The sequence below is a fragment of the Lepidochelys kempii genome, chromosome 2 (genome assembly GCF_965140265.1).
Source record: "Lepidochelys kempii isolate rLepKem1 chromosome 2, rLepKem1.hap2, whole genome shotgun sequence".
Classification (NCBI taxonomy): Eukaryota; Metazoa; Chordata; order Testudines; family Cheloniidae; genus Lepidochelys; species Lepidochelys kempii.
The window spans coordinates 96,774,506-96,788,111 of NC_133257.1; the positions used below are offsets into that span (position 1 = coordinate 96,774,506).

The window sequence follows — 13,606 nt, forward strand, 5'->3', positions numbered from 1 at the left end:
TTTGCAGTACATTTCACATTTTGGCTGATGTATTCTTTCTGTTCCATAATACCACTAAATCAGGCAATTCATATTTTCTCTGTTATAAACCTTAGTTTATTTTCAAAATAGAAAGAAGTCATAATCTAAAAAAAATATTTTGAATTTATTCAAATACAATGTTTTGAATGATTTTTTTTTCAAAATTTAATTTCACAAAAAAGAAAATCACAATCTTTGTGCACCTTAATGGAGTAGCGCTGCATGGGAAATGGATTTCCTCTCCCACAAAAATATTCAAAGTATCAAAATAATTTTGTCGCAAACTGGGACAAAAGGTAGAAACCCTGAACATTTTTGCAAACCAAAAAAACTGATTTTTGTTTTGTGTGAGTCAATGGAAAAAATGTTTTGATTCCGATCATTTTTTAATTTTTACTATAATTAGTTTACATTTCTAAATGAAAAAAGGTTTCAGACAAGAAAACTGGAAAATTTTAATTTCAGAAATTTCCAAACTAAACACTTTGACAATTTGGAAACCTCTAAAATTTTTCAACTTGAGAAATTTCTCAAAGCAAATGTTTTTCCACAAACATTTGAATGTCAATGAATCTGCCTTTCTTTGACCAAAAAAAGAAAAGTTTTAGCCAAAAATTTCTAATCACACCTAGTTAGGAGTTCCAAAGCTCATCTTTTTGACACTTATTGCTGCTATTATTTCTATACATTTCACAACCCTTACTATGTAGCATGGCCTCCCATATCTACCCTGCAGGAGAAACACTTACCATTACTCCTTTATCATAAATAAGTTAACTGAGAGACTGCACACGGTCACATCTGGCAGAATGCTAGGAGTTAGAACTAGAGTTAGCCAGAAGAATTTCATCAAAACCAATTTTTTTCATGAAATGATATTGATTTTGATAAAACTTTGCTTGGGGGGGGGAAATTGAAATGTCCCACTTTGACATTTTTGAAACAAAATATATGTTTTTGTATCAAAATAACTTTTTGTGTCCAAATTAATGTTATTGTATATTAAAAAATGAAGAGGTTGAAATCAAAACAAAATGTTTTGGGTGTATTTAAATAAAATATTTCAATTGGCCAGAAATTATTGTTTTTCAGAATTTCATTTTATACACACCAAAAATATCTTCTTCTTCTTCTTTTTTGGCCGGCGGGGGGGGAGCTTTTTTCCCAATTTCGTCCTCTCATTGAATCATGGAATCATAGAATAACAGAGTTGGAAGGGACCTCTGGAGGTCATCTAGTCCAACCCCCTGCCCAGAGCAGGACCAATCCCAACTAAATCATCCCAGCCAGGGCTTTGTCAAGCCTGACCTTAAAACTTCTAAGGAAAGGGATTCCACCACCTCCCTAGATAACGCATTCCAGTGTTTCACCACTCTCCTAGTGAAAAAGTTTTTCCTAATATCTAACCTAAACCTCCCCCACTGCAACTTGAGACCATTACTCCTTGTCCTGTCATCTGCTATCACTGAGAATAGTCTAGATCCATCGTCTTTGCATCCACCTTTCAGGTAGTTAAAAGCAGCTATCAAATCCCCCCTCATTCTTCTCTTCCGTAGACTAAACAATCCCAGTTCCCTCATCCTCGCCTCATAACTCTGTTTTTGTTGTTTTTGTTGCCCTTCGCTGGACTCTCTCCAATTTTTCCACATCCTTCTTGTAGTGTGGGGCCCAAAACTGACTGGACACAGTACTCCAGATGAAGCCTCACCAATATCGAATAGAGGGGAACGATCACATCCCTCAATCTGCTGGCAATGCCCCTACTTATTACACCCCAAAATGCCATTGGCTTTCTTGGCAACAAGGGCACACTGTCGATTCATATCCAGCTCCTCGTCCACTGTCACCCCTAGGTCCTTCTCTGCAGAACTGCCGCCTAGCCATTCGGTCCCTAGTCTGTAGCGGTGCATTGGATTCTTCCGTCCTAAGTGCAGGACTCTGCACTTGTCCTTGTTGAAACTCATCAGATTTCTTTTGGCCCAATCCTCCAATGTCTAGGTCCCTCTGTATCCTATCCCTACCCTCCAGCGTATCTACCACTTCTCCCAGTTTAGTATCATCCGCAAATTTGCTGAGGGTGCAATCCACACCATCCTCCAGATCATTAATGAAGATATTGAAGAAAACTGGCCCCAGGACCGACCCTTGGGGCACTCCGCTAGATACTGGCTGCCAACTAGACATGGAGCCATTGATCGCTACCCGTTGAGCCTGACAATCTAGCCAACTTTCTACCTACCTTGTAGTGCATCCATCCAGCCCATACTTCTTTAACTTGCTGACAAGAATACTGTGGGAGACCGTGTCAAAAGCTTTGCTAAAGTTGAGGAATAACAGGTCCACTGCTTTCCCTTCATCCACAGAACCAGTTATCTCATCATAGAAGGCAATTAGATTAGTCAGGCATGACTTTCCCTTGGTGAATCCATGCTGACTGTTCCTGATCACTTTCCTCTCCTCTAAGTGCTTCAGAATTGATTCCTTGAGGACATGCTCCATGATTTTTCTGGGGACTGAGGTGAGGCTGACCAGCATGTAGTTCCCAGGATCCTCCTTCTTCCCTTTTTTAAAGATGGGCAGTACATTAGCCTTTTTCCAATCTTCTAGGACTTCCCCCAATCGCCATGAGTTTTCAAAGATTGGTTTTGGTGTGTTTGAATCTCAACATTTGGATGGAAAATCTATTTCCTGAACAGCTCTATTTAAAACCCAAGTCTCATCATTCATTCATACTGCCTATCAGAAAGAGTATACCAAGTTCATATAGTTCTAATTACTTCTCTATCCACTAAGCAACACTGCCCAGAGCCAGCAATAGACCAGAAAAATCCTGTTTTCCAGTATTACATAGTCGTATAGTCCACCAGCAAAGTACGTGTATCATCCTGCACTGTGGCTGCACCACTCTTTCAGGTCAAACTGCAAATATTTGTACTAGGGATCTGAATTCAAACCCTGTATTCAATACATGCAGGGTTGGATTCCTTATGGTTGGATATGAAGGAATATCTGGGTTTTTTTTCTAATATATTTACTATGACTGGTTTATTTAAGTCACACAGAGTGAAAACATCTTTAAAAACAGGTGTTTTTAGAACTCGGTTATAGTCTGTCTATTGCAGCATGCTGATTAATAAAATGCAGGTGTTCCACATTCTTTGCCACAACTTACAATTTTCTCTGTGACATTGAGAGGTTTGGAGGTTGAAACGTTGGATTTCTGTGGTTTTTCTCCCACTCAAAGGCAGACCAAGAGACTTTTGTTTGCATCAAGCCAAAAGAGGAAACTTGGAAGCTAGATTCAAGATAAACTCAAGGAACAAAATGTTAACCACTTATTCATATTGGTGACCAGTTACCTACAGGAGTAGTCCCACTGGAGATTGGAGTCAGGGGGACTCTTCCTGTGTGTAACTGGTTCACAATATGATTTTGTTTTTACTCTTGCTTTGCTGGGTTTTTACTCTTGCTTTGCTGGGTTTTTCAGATCAAGGACCACACATTCACAGTGAGATAGATACATAGAGATGGAGGCACCCACCCTCACTCCCTTCTTATTCCCCAGTAGGGGCAAAGGAGAGGAGGAGAGAAAGAAGACCCTCTTTCTCCATTAAACAGGAGAGGAAGACAAGAACCTCAGATCCATTCACACCATGAGAGACTTTCCTTAGCTGCTCTCAGATTCCCTGATGTGAAGAGACAAATATGAAAAGAATCTATCCCCACCTGCCCCACTTCATCCTCCCACTACCATTACCACCAGGAAGAAAGAGAGGTGGAATAAGAGAGCTAAGTGGGGCAAATGAGTTTTCCTTAGTGACTCAGTCCTGGAAAGATCAGTTTTGGACTCTGCTGCCTGACCTCATCAACCTCCACTTCCAACCGTAGTCAGTTACATCTTCACCTGTTTCAGTGCTGACCCTCCTTCATTCACAGCATCTGGGGATCATCTGGTAAAATGAATATAAATGAGATAAAGTAAAATAAACTTTGTTACTGAATGGTTCAACAAAGTAAAATAAAAACCTAACTGAACAAGTTGGCCAAGATTAGCGTTGGACAAGATGGAAGGGGGCAGCAGGAAATAGTGAACAGTGGCATGGGGAGAGTAATGGGAATTGTTGGAAATACCATCCAAGAAGAGGAGAAGAGTGACTGATTTTGTATCTTGACACATGGCCTGTCAATCCTGGCTGCAGCCCTTCTTTGTTTTGTTTCTTTCTCAAATGAAATGTCAAAACGTTAATTCAATATAATGATTCCCAAAGGCTGAATAGGCTTGGGGGTGTTATAACGTAGGTTGAAACCAGTGTTTCTCAGATAGTAATGTGTGGCAGTGACACATGTTTAGGGAGGCATGATGCAAAATCCAGTAAGCACTTTGAGCAACAGCAGCACTTCCACAAAAGGAAAGGCCCACCATGTTCCCTAAGCCCTATGGTTCTTCTGCCTTATGCCACAGCAGCTCTCATTCCTAACACAGGAAATGTCTTGACTCTGAATTGCATGAGTCGTTTTGTGTGGGAGGGCACAGGGATGGGAGCAGAGGCAGACAGGGATGGCAAAATATCATGCCATCATGTAATTAAAGCCTGTATCATAATGCATATGCTGCCCAAGGGGGACAAATTAAGATTGCGCAGTCAACAGTGTGCCCCTGTTGCCAAGAAGGCCGATGGCATTTTGGGATATATATATATAGGGGCATTGCCAGCAGATCGAGGGACGTGATCGTTCCCCTCTATTCGACATTGGTGAGGCCTCATCTGGAGTACTGTGTCCAGTTTTGGGCCCCACACTACAAGAAGGTGTGGAAAAATTGGAAAGAGTCCAGTGGAGGGCAACAAAAAGGATTAGGGGACTGGAACACACGACTTATGAGAAGAGGCTGTGGGAACTGGGATTGTTTAGTCTGCAGAAGAGAAGAATGAGGGGGGATTTGATAGCTGCTTTCAACTACCTGAAAGGGGGTTCCAAAGAGGATGGCTCTAGACTGTTCTCAGTGGTAGCTGATGACAGAACAAGGAGTAATGGTCTCAAGTTGCAGTGGGGGAGATTTAGGTTGGATATTAGGAAAAACTTTTTCACGAGAAGGGTGATGAAACACTGGAATGCATTACCTAGGGAGGTGGTAGGATCTCCTTCCTTAGATATTTTTAAGGTCAAGCTTGATAAAGCCCTGGCTGGGATGATTTAGTTGGGGATTGGTCCTGCTTTGAGCAGGGGGTTGGACTAGATGACCTCCTGAGTCCTTTCCAACCCTGATATTCTATGATTCTATAGTAAACTACTGTAACATCTGGGAAAAAAAATATACTACTAACTTCATGGAAGAAATCACTACTATGCCATGATATTATAACCAGAAGAACTTTGTTAAAAGAAAATTTCTTAAAATCCTGAAAAAGGATTACAGGTGTTACCAGTTTGATTTAATTCAATAACATGACATATTAAATAGTGGGACTTAATCAACTTTGCTGATCAAATATTAGTAGTCAAAGATTAAAACACAATAATACAAAAAGGAAGAGCAATACCACGCAACTGAAAGGCAGCCATGCTGCTGGTCAACTGTCTCAAAATATGAACGGCATTCTGTGTGTGTGTGTGTCTGTCTCTCTCTCTCTCTCTCAATATAGACAGATATATAGGATTGTGGGTATTTTCTTTTTTGAATTACTACATTGTTACCCAGGTTCTTCCGAACCCAAAACAGTGGTAACACCTGTTTCTCGCCAGGTGGTGTCAAGAATAAATCAGTAGGGACACAGCTCCTCCATCTGATAAATGATTGATACAAACCAGAATATTTTTACCTAAACCTACTCTTTTATTATGCTATAGCAATAGGTTCAGAGCCCTCCAAACATTTTAATTACCCAAAGTCTGAGATGGTTTCAAATGATCACCAGCAGGGCTTCCGAGGTCCCTCCTTCCATCCAGCTGATGGGGAGTTTAGGTGCCAGCTTTTTCCCTAAAAAAGCTAGCTCTGACTGCTCTGAGGTGTTTACTTTTACTTATTCTTTTATAGCTAACTTCCACAAAACACAGAACTCATAGTAACCCCTACTGGACCACCAATTTTCTTAGCTTCAACAAATGTCTCATCTCTTACCAGAACATTTCTAGTATTTCTTGTCATAAAAACAATAACATTTATACATCCGGGGCACTTAACACCAAGATCGGTTGTCCAAACATCCCTTTCTTTCTCATGGTATATTAACTCTGTCCCAGCCTCCCATTCTGATTAGCAAAACTGCAATCATGCAGCTGTTTGGTCTTGCCTCTCAGAGCCCAAATGATCATTCCTGGCTATAAGAAAAGGAGTACTTGTGGCACCTTAGAGACTAACCAATTTATTTGAGCATAAGCTTTCGTGAGCTACAGCTCACTTATCAGATGCATACTGTGGAAAGTGTAGTATTTGGTTTTCAGCTACCAGTGGCTGACTGCAGTAATGCCAAGTTTAATTCTCCCATAACAATCTCTCTATTATGTTCACATATTTCTGAAGACCTTTTGATAGGTTTGGACAGACTGCAGTAAACGTGTCAAAGTTTGTAAGTAATTCATTACTTTGTTTTGACCATAGTATTCTACGTCAGGAAAACCGTCACTGGTCGTAGCTGGGTACATAGGTTATGTTCAATAAGCTTCAGCAAAATTGACATCTTCTCTAGAATGTCTCCATATCTAATACACATTAAAATACTTTGCATGTCACCTTTAGTTAACAAATATTAACATAAGTAAAATGCATTTTTGAAAAGCTAAACATGAATAAAATTCACAGTGATACAAAATTTGGGATATTTTACTGTATATGACCACTACATATTTTCCAAGAGACAGAGGGTCTCTAATAGCTAAGCATAGCAAAATACCCAAAGGTTGGTTGGTTTGAGTGTGTTTTTCAAGCCTTATTATATTCTCCTGCTATAAATAGAATAAGGGTCTTGCAAAGGTTACAGCACCTAACTATAGTACAATTTCAGCATGAATATAATGAATTCTAAATATAATGTCCTATACTTATTTACTATTAGCTACTTTACTACTCTGGTTACATGACATGTCCTTTTGAACTACTCTTATAGGTATAGCACAAATTCATGACTTTAATAATACATTTCTCTTGTGAGCTGAACACATCTATTTTCTATTTGTTAGCAGAAAGCAAATTATATCCTAGTTAATTATTTTGTTTGTAAGAGCTGTTTTTCCTATATATTTTTGCTTATTAGAGTCAGCTTCACAAACCTTGACAAAGTCCATTTCTGGTCTAGTAACAATCACTACAATATATTGCAATGAAAGACATTTGCAAGCCATCTTTTTTTTCCCATTTTTCTTTGGCCTGGCTGAAAACCCTATGGAGTCTTGGCTTAGTTTAGTCAGCACAGTGATTCAAAGACATTAGAGAAAATTTAGAGATTTATTAGATAAATCCTTTGTTTATGAAAATTTTTCACAGCATAGATCACCTCATCCTAGAGATATTGCCTCATGGACCACCTCCTCTCCTGTTGGTAATTGTGAACCACCTAAGCTACTAGTCGCAATCAAATGCCATCCCTGTGGCAACTACAGCAACAGCTTACATGGAACAGTAACTTTTAAAAAGTAAATAATTTTAGTTTCTCTTAATGGAATTTTGTAGCTGAGAACAAAACACCAGAAGCCAGCACCATGTGAGCAGTGATGTCTTCTAAGAGCTAGTGGTGGGCCACGATCTACAATGTAGTTCATTTTTTGTTTGTGTGAGGTTTATTTCTCGTGATATACTCTGTAGCTGAAGGTAGCAGAAAAGCATGGAATAATAAACTGGCATTTGGATTTTAATTCCAGATGTGAGCTGTCTATCTTTTTCAAGTGTTTGATTTATTGGAGGAAACCCCTTTATTAAAAAAAAAGTTTGATCAGGTTTCACTAAAGAAGTCTTTAAAAAAAATACACAGAGAAGAGTGATAGAAACAATTAAAATGCGTATAAAGTTTAATTTACCAACAGAATTAAGTAACAAATTTACAGAGCTGGTTTTGAAATATATATATAATTTTCTTGCAAATAAAAATGTATTTATGCAAATCTGTCTATTTAGGGAATGACAAAAGATGAAGGTCACAATAATCTGGATATATTGGAGATTTGGAACTTGCAAATCCTAAAAGATGTGATATCACCTTAAAATGTATTCTATGGTATTCGTTCTTATGGAAGCAGTAAATTACAATTTAAAAAAAAATAAATTGGAACTGTGGCAAAGTTGTTAAAGGTTTATTCTCATGTCAAATTAAAAAAGAAAATATATTTGAAAGTTTGCTTCAAAGAAGATTTTTTCCCTTAGGAAAACAGTGTTAAGAATTTGACATTATTCTCGCTATAAAATGGAGATTAAGTACTGTGACAGGATTATTTTTTTTTTCCTGAATATATGCACATGTTGATCTTAAGGTGAGGTGGGGATTCAAAGAACTGTGGGTCAGGAGATCCTTGACATGAATCACTTCACATGAATCAATTGGGACTGACTCGTGCAGCCTCATAGAACTAGTCCTATAGTACCCTGGCAGTCCCTCCTGCCAGTTAAGGTTTTCATAAAAAGAAAAGGGGACTTGTGGCACTTTAGAGACTAACATATTTATTTGAGCATAAGCTTTCGTGACCTACAGCTCACTTCATCGGATACACGCAGTGGAAAATACAGTGGGGAGATTTATATACACAGAGAACATGAAACAATGGGTATTACCATACACACTGTAATGAGAGTGATCTGGTAAGGTGAACTATTACCAGCAGGAGAGCGGGGGGGGAGGGGCGAACCTTTTGTAGTGTTAATCAAGGTGGGCCATTTCCAGCAGTTGACAAGAACGTCTGAAGAACAGTGGGGGTGGGGGTTAATAAACATGGGGAAATAGTTTTACTTTGTGTAATGACCCATCCACTCCCAGTCTTTATTCAAGCCTAAGTTATTTGTATCCAGTTTGCAAATTAATTCCAATTCAGCAGTCTCTCATTGGAATCTGTTTTTGTAGTTTTTTTGTTGAAGAATTGCCACTCTTAGGTCTGTAATCGAGTGACCAAAGAGATTGAAGTGTTCTCCAACTGGTTTTTGAATGTTATAATTCTTGACGTCTGATTTGTGTCCATTTATTCTTTTACATAGAGACTGTCCAGTTTGCCAATGTACATGGCAGAGGGGCATTGCTGGCACATGATGGCATATATCACATTGGTAGATGTGCAGGTGAACGAGCCTCTGATAGTGTGGCTGATGTTTTCATGTTTATAACTTACCTGGTCTCTGCCAAACCAGCAAATAGCAGTCTTGAGGACCTCCTCTTTCATTTATATGACACTAATTTGGATTCAATTACCCAACCATGTGGAAGTAGCATCCTCTTCTATTGCGAGAGGGAAAGTTGTTAGTTAGACTGTAGTTTGGTAGTGGAGAGCTATTGGTAGATGCTACAGACCCAGCTACCAAATTACCAGCATTGTGGTTACGTGTTGTGAAATAGGAAGAAATGAGACAAATATTGAAGGAAATATAACTTCTTCTCTTGAACAGATATGATGGTGCTTGCCTGTAATTTGCTGGTTTCTGTTAGAGCTGGGTGACATTTTTCGGATTAGTTTTATTTACTAGAAAATGCTGTTTCACATAGACTGAAACTATTTGTGATTCATTATGAATTTTCCAAATAGTTTCATCCATTTATTTTTTCTGGGTGAATTCAAGGGGACTTAGGCACCCCTCACAAAACTAGAGGAGGTGGTGGTGGTGGTCAGGTGCTCTTTATACCCAGATAGTTCAGTGGTTAGTGCACTCACTTGAGAAGTGGGAGACCCAGGTTTAAGTCCCCACTCTACCTCATTTGGAGAAGGGATTTGAAGTTGGGTCTCCCAGGTTGCAGGTGAATGTCCTACCCACTAGATTATTGGATATAAGGGGCACCATTAGCTCTACCATGTCTCCTTCCTCTATTTTTGAGACTGGCATGTCCAAATTTCCTTTGTTTTAAAAACAAAAACCAAGGGGGGAGGGCAAGATTTCAGTTAAAATGTCCAAAGTCACAGAGTTTCATTAAGGTCAAACAAAATGTTTTGTTCAACCTGAAACATTTGTTTTATTTTGCTAAGAAAACAAACAAAATTGTTTTATCCAAATCAATTTTTATCTTTTTTTTTTCAGTGTGACCAACCAATTAAAAAATCCATTATTCATGAAATTCTAGTAATACTCCTTGAAATAAATCCTCACCACATAAGTGGTAGGGGTATCAATCTTGTTAAGCAGCCTTTACACTCAGCAAGAAGGAAAAGAAGAGATCTTTTTAGAACAAAACATTTCAATTTTTCATTTTGAACTATTTTTCATTTCAATTTTTGCATTATTATATTGTGACATACCAGGGTACAATCAAGATTAATGAGTAGCTGTGTCACCCCTGCCCTGCAAGCTTGGTTACCTTCTAATGGGAAGTAGTTCCCACCTGGGCTGCTCTCAAACAGCGTTCCAGCGTGCAAGTCAATCCCTGAGCATTGGTGTGTAACTTCAGCCTGCCAGCCACACTCGGGTTACACTCTGATTCTCACCAGTCTTGGTAATATTTCAGGGTGACCTCAACACACCCCCAGACCCAGATTTCCTCCCCCAGAAATGTATGTCATGTGCACCCATCCCTCTCTTGGACAGTACAAAATATTTTAAGTCTGTTATTCCTCAAAGGGAATAATATACCAGTTTATTATCTCAAATAGTTACTCGGACATTTCAGTTTAAACACACTGGATTAGATAAAACAGTAAAACAAGTTTATTAACTACACAGAGAGAGATTTTAGGTGAGTATAACTAATAAGACATAAAAGTCAGAAATGGTTTAGTCAGACAAATAAAGCTAAAACATTTACTAATGCCTAACTTAACAAACTATATCAGATTCAAGCAAAGTTTCTCACCGTATGCTTTGTCATAAATATAAAGGGAAGGGTAAACCCCTTTGAAATCCCTCCTGGCCAGGGGAAAGCTCCTCTCACCTGTAAAGGGTTAAGAAGCTAAAGGTAACCTCGCTGGCACCTGACCAAAATGACCAATGAGGAGACAAGATACTTTCAAAAGCTGGGAGGAGGGAGAGAAACAAAGGGTCTGTGTCTGTCTATATGCTGGTCTTTACCGGGGATAGACCAGGAATGGAGTCTTAGAACTTTTAGTAAGTAATCTAGCTAGGTATGTGTTAGATTATGATTTCTTTAAATGGCTGAGAAAAGAATTGTGCTGAATAGAATAACTATTTCTGTCTATGTATCTTTTTTGTAACTTAAGGTTTTGCCTAGAGGGGTTCTCTATGTTTTTGAATCTCATTACCCTGTAAGATATCTACCATCCTGATTTTACAGGGGGGATTTCTTTATTTCTATTTACTTCTATTTTTTATTAAAAGTCTTCTTGTAAAAAACTGAATGCTTTTTCATTGTTCTCAGATCCAAGGGTTTGGGTCTGTTGTCACCTATGCAAATTGGTGAGGCTTTTTATCCAACATTTCCCAGGAAAGGGGGGGTGCAAGTGTTGGGAAGATTGTTCATTGTTCTTAAGATCCAAGGGTCTGGGTCTGTAGTCACCTAGGCAAATTGGTGAGGCGTTTTACTAAACCTTGTCCAGGAAGTGGGGTGCAAGGTTTTGGGAAGTATTTTGGGGGGAAGGACGCGTCCAAACAGCTCTTCCCCAGTAACCAGTATTTGTTTGGTGGTGGTAGCGGCCAGTCCAAGGACAATGGGTAGAATATTTTGTACCTTGGGGAAGTTTTGACCTAAGCTGGTAAAGATAAGCTTAGGAGGTTTTTCATGCAGGTCCCCACATCTGTACCCTAGAGTTCAGAGTGGGGGAGGAACCTTGACAGACAGTACAAAATATTTTAAGTCTGTTATTCCTCAAAGGGAATAATATACCAGTTTATTATCTCAAATAATTACTCGGACATTTCAGTTTAAACACACTGGATTAGATAAAACAGTAAAACAAGTTTATTAACTACACAGAGAGAGATTTTAGGTGAGTATAACTAATAAGACATAAAAGTAAGAAATGGTTTAATCAGACAAATAAAGCTAAAACATTTACTAATGCCTAACTTAACAAACTATATCAGATTCAAGCAAAGTTTCTCACCGTATGCTTTCAGCAGTCTTACTGACCAAACCCTGTAGGTCACAGCTTCTCCCCAATAGTCCAACAAATTCTTCCTTTGTTGCTTCAGGTACAGTGAATGCGATGGACAGGGAAAGAGAGAGGGGCCCTATGGTGTGGTTGTCGCTCCTTTTTATAGTTTCAGTCCCTCTCTTGAAAAACATTTCCAGCTGAGAACTAAGAGACACAGAGCCTGTGTGAAGGGATGTTCCCTGATGACTTTTTCTCACCTGCTTAAGCTTTCTTTGTTTCCCTTCCTGCTTGATGACTGTTTACTGCTTAAATGCAAATTAAGCAGAGTGCACATTCGTTTGTTTAGGATAGACTTGTATGCCAACTTCTGTTTGTGCAGGGCTGTGGGGTTTGGAACGTGTTAATAATACCATACAGAAAAATCTTAACTTAAAATGTGTGTGGGACGATTGTATGTAATCAGGATGATGCTGATAATCAAATTATGAGTTTTCAAATGATATCTTACAAGAGATGCCTTGTTCAAAAATTATTGTAATAGTGTGTAGGGTGTGAACACAGGTATATTCTGTCACAGATATATACTAATACAAAATTTAAAGACGTTAAAATTAAAATTAAATGTTCTTATTTTGTCATAGCTAAGTGTTTCAATTGACCTGAAACTTTTTTGTTCATTCACAGAGGACTTAAATTTTTTTGGTTATTGTTCCGATTTGGAATAAAAACAAATTTTGAAACCTCAAAACCCCATGTAAAATGGAGCTTCCATATTCTCCACAGCATAAATGTGACCACTAGATTCCTTTCATATAGACCAGTGCACACCACGAGATGGTAACAATCAACCCATGCTCGATGAGAATGAGGGGCGATCAGCAGGTTATCTCAAGTGCTTATATACGAATGCACAAAGCTTTGGAAACAAGCAGGGAGAACTGGAGGTCCTGGTGATGTCAAGGAATTATGATGTGATTGGAATAACAGAGACTTGGTGGGATGACTGGAGTACTGTCATGGATGGTTATAAACTGTTCAGGAAGGACAGGCAGGGCAGAAAAGGTGGGGGAGTAGCACTGTATGTAAGGGAGCAGTATGACTGCTCAGAGCTCCGGTACGAAACTGCAGAAAAACCTGAGTGTCTCTGGATTAAGTTTAGAAGTGTGAGCAACAAGGGTGATGCAGTGGTGGGAGTCTGCTATAGACCACCAGACCAGGGGGATGAGGTGGATGAGGCTTTCTTCCGGCAGCTCGCAGAAGCTACTAGATCGCAGGCCCTGGTTCTCATGGGTGACTTTACTTTTCCTGATATCTGCTGGGAGAGCAATACAGCGGTGCATAGACAATCCAGGAAGTTTTTGGAAAGCGTAGGGGACAATTTCCTGGTGCAAGTGCTAGAGGAGCCAACTAGGGG

The 13,606-nt window shown here is 39.1% G+C and overlaps 1 protein-coding gene across 1 annotated transcript in view; it reads left to right on the top strand.

Moving 5' to 3' along the window:
* CCDC102B (coiled-coil domain containing 102B) overlaps positions 1-13,606 on the top strand; it is a 316,005-nt gene that overhangs the window by 281,869 nt on the left and 20,530 nt on the right. The gene's annotated exons all lie outside the window — the stretch shown is intronic.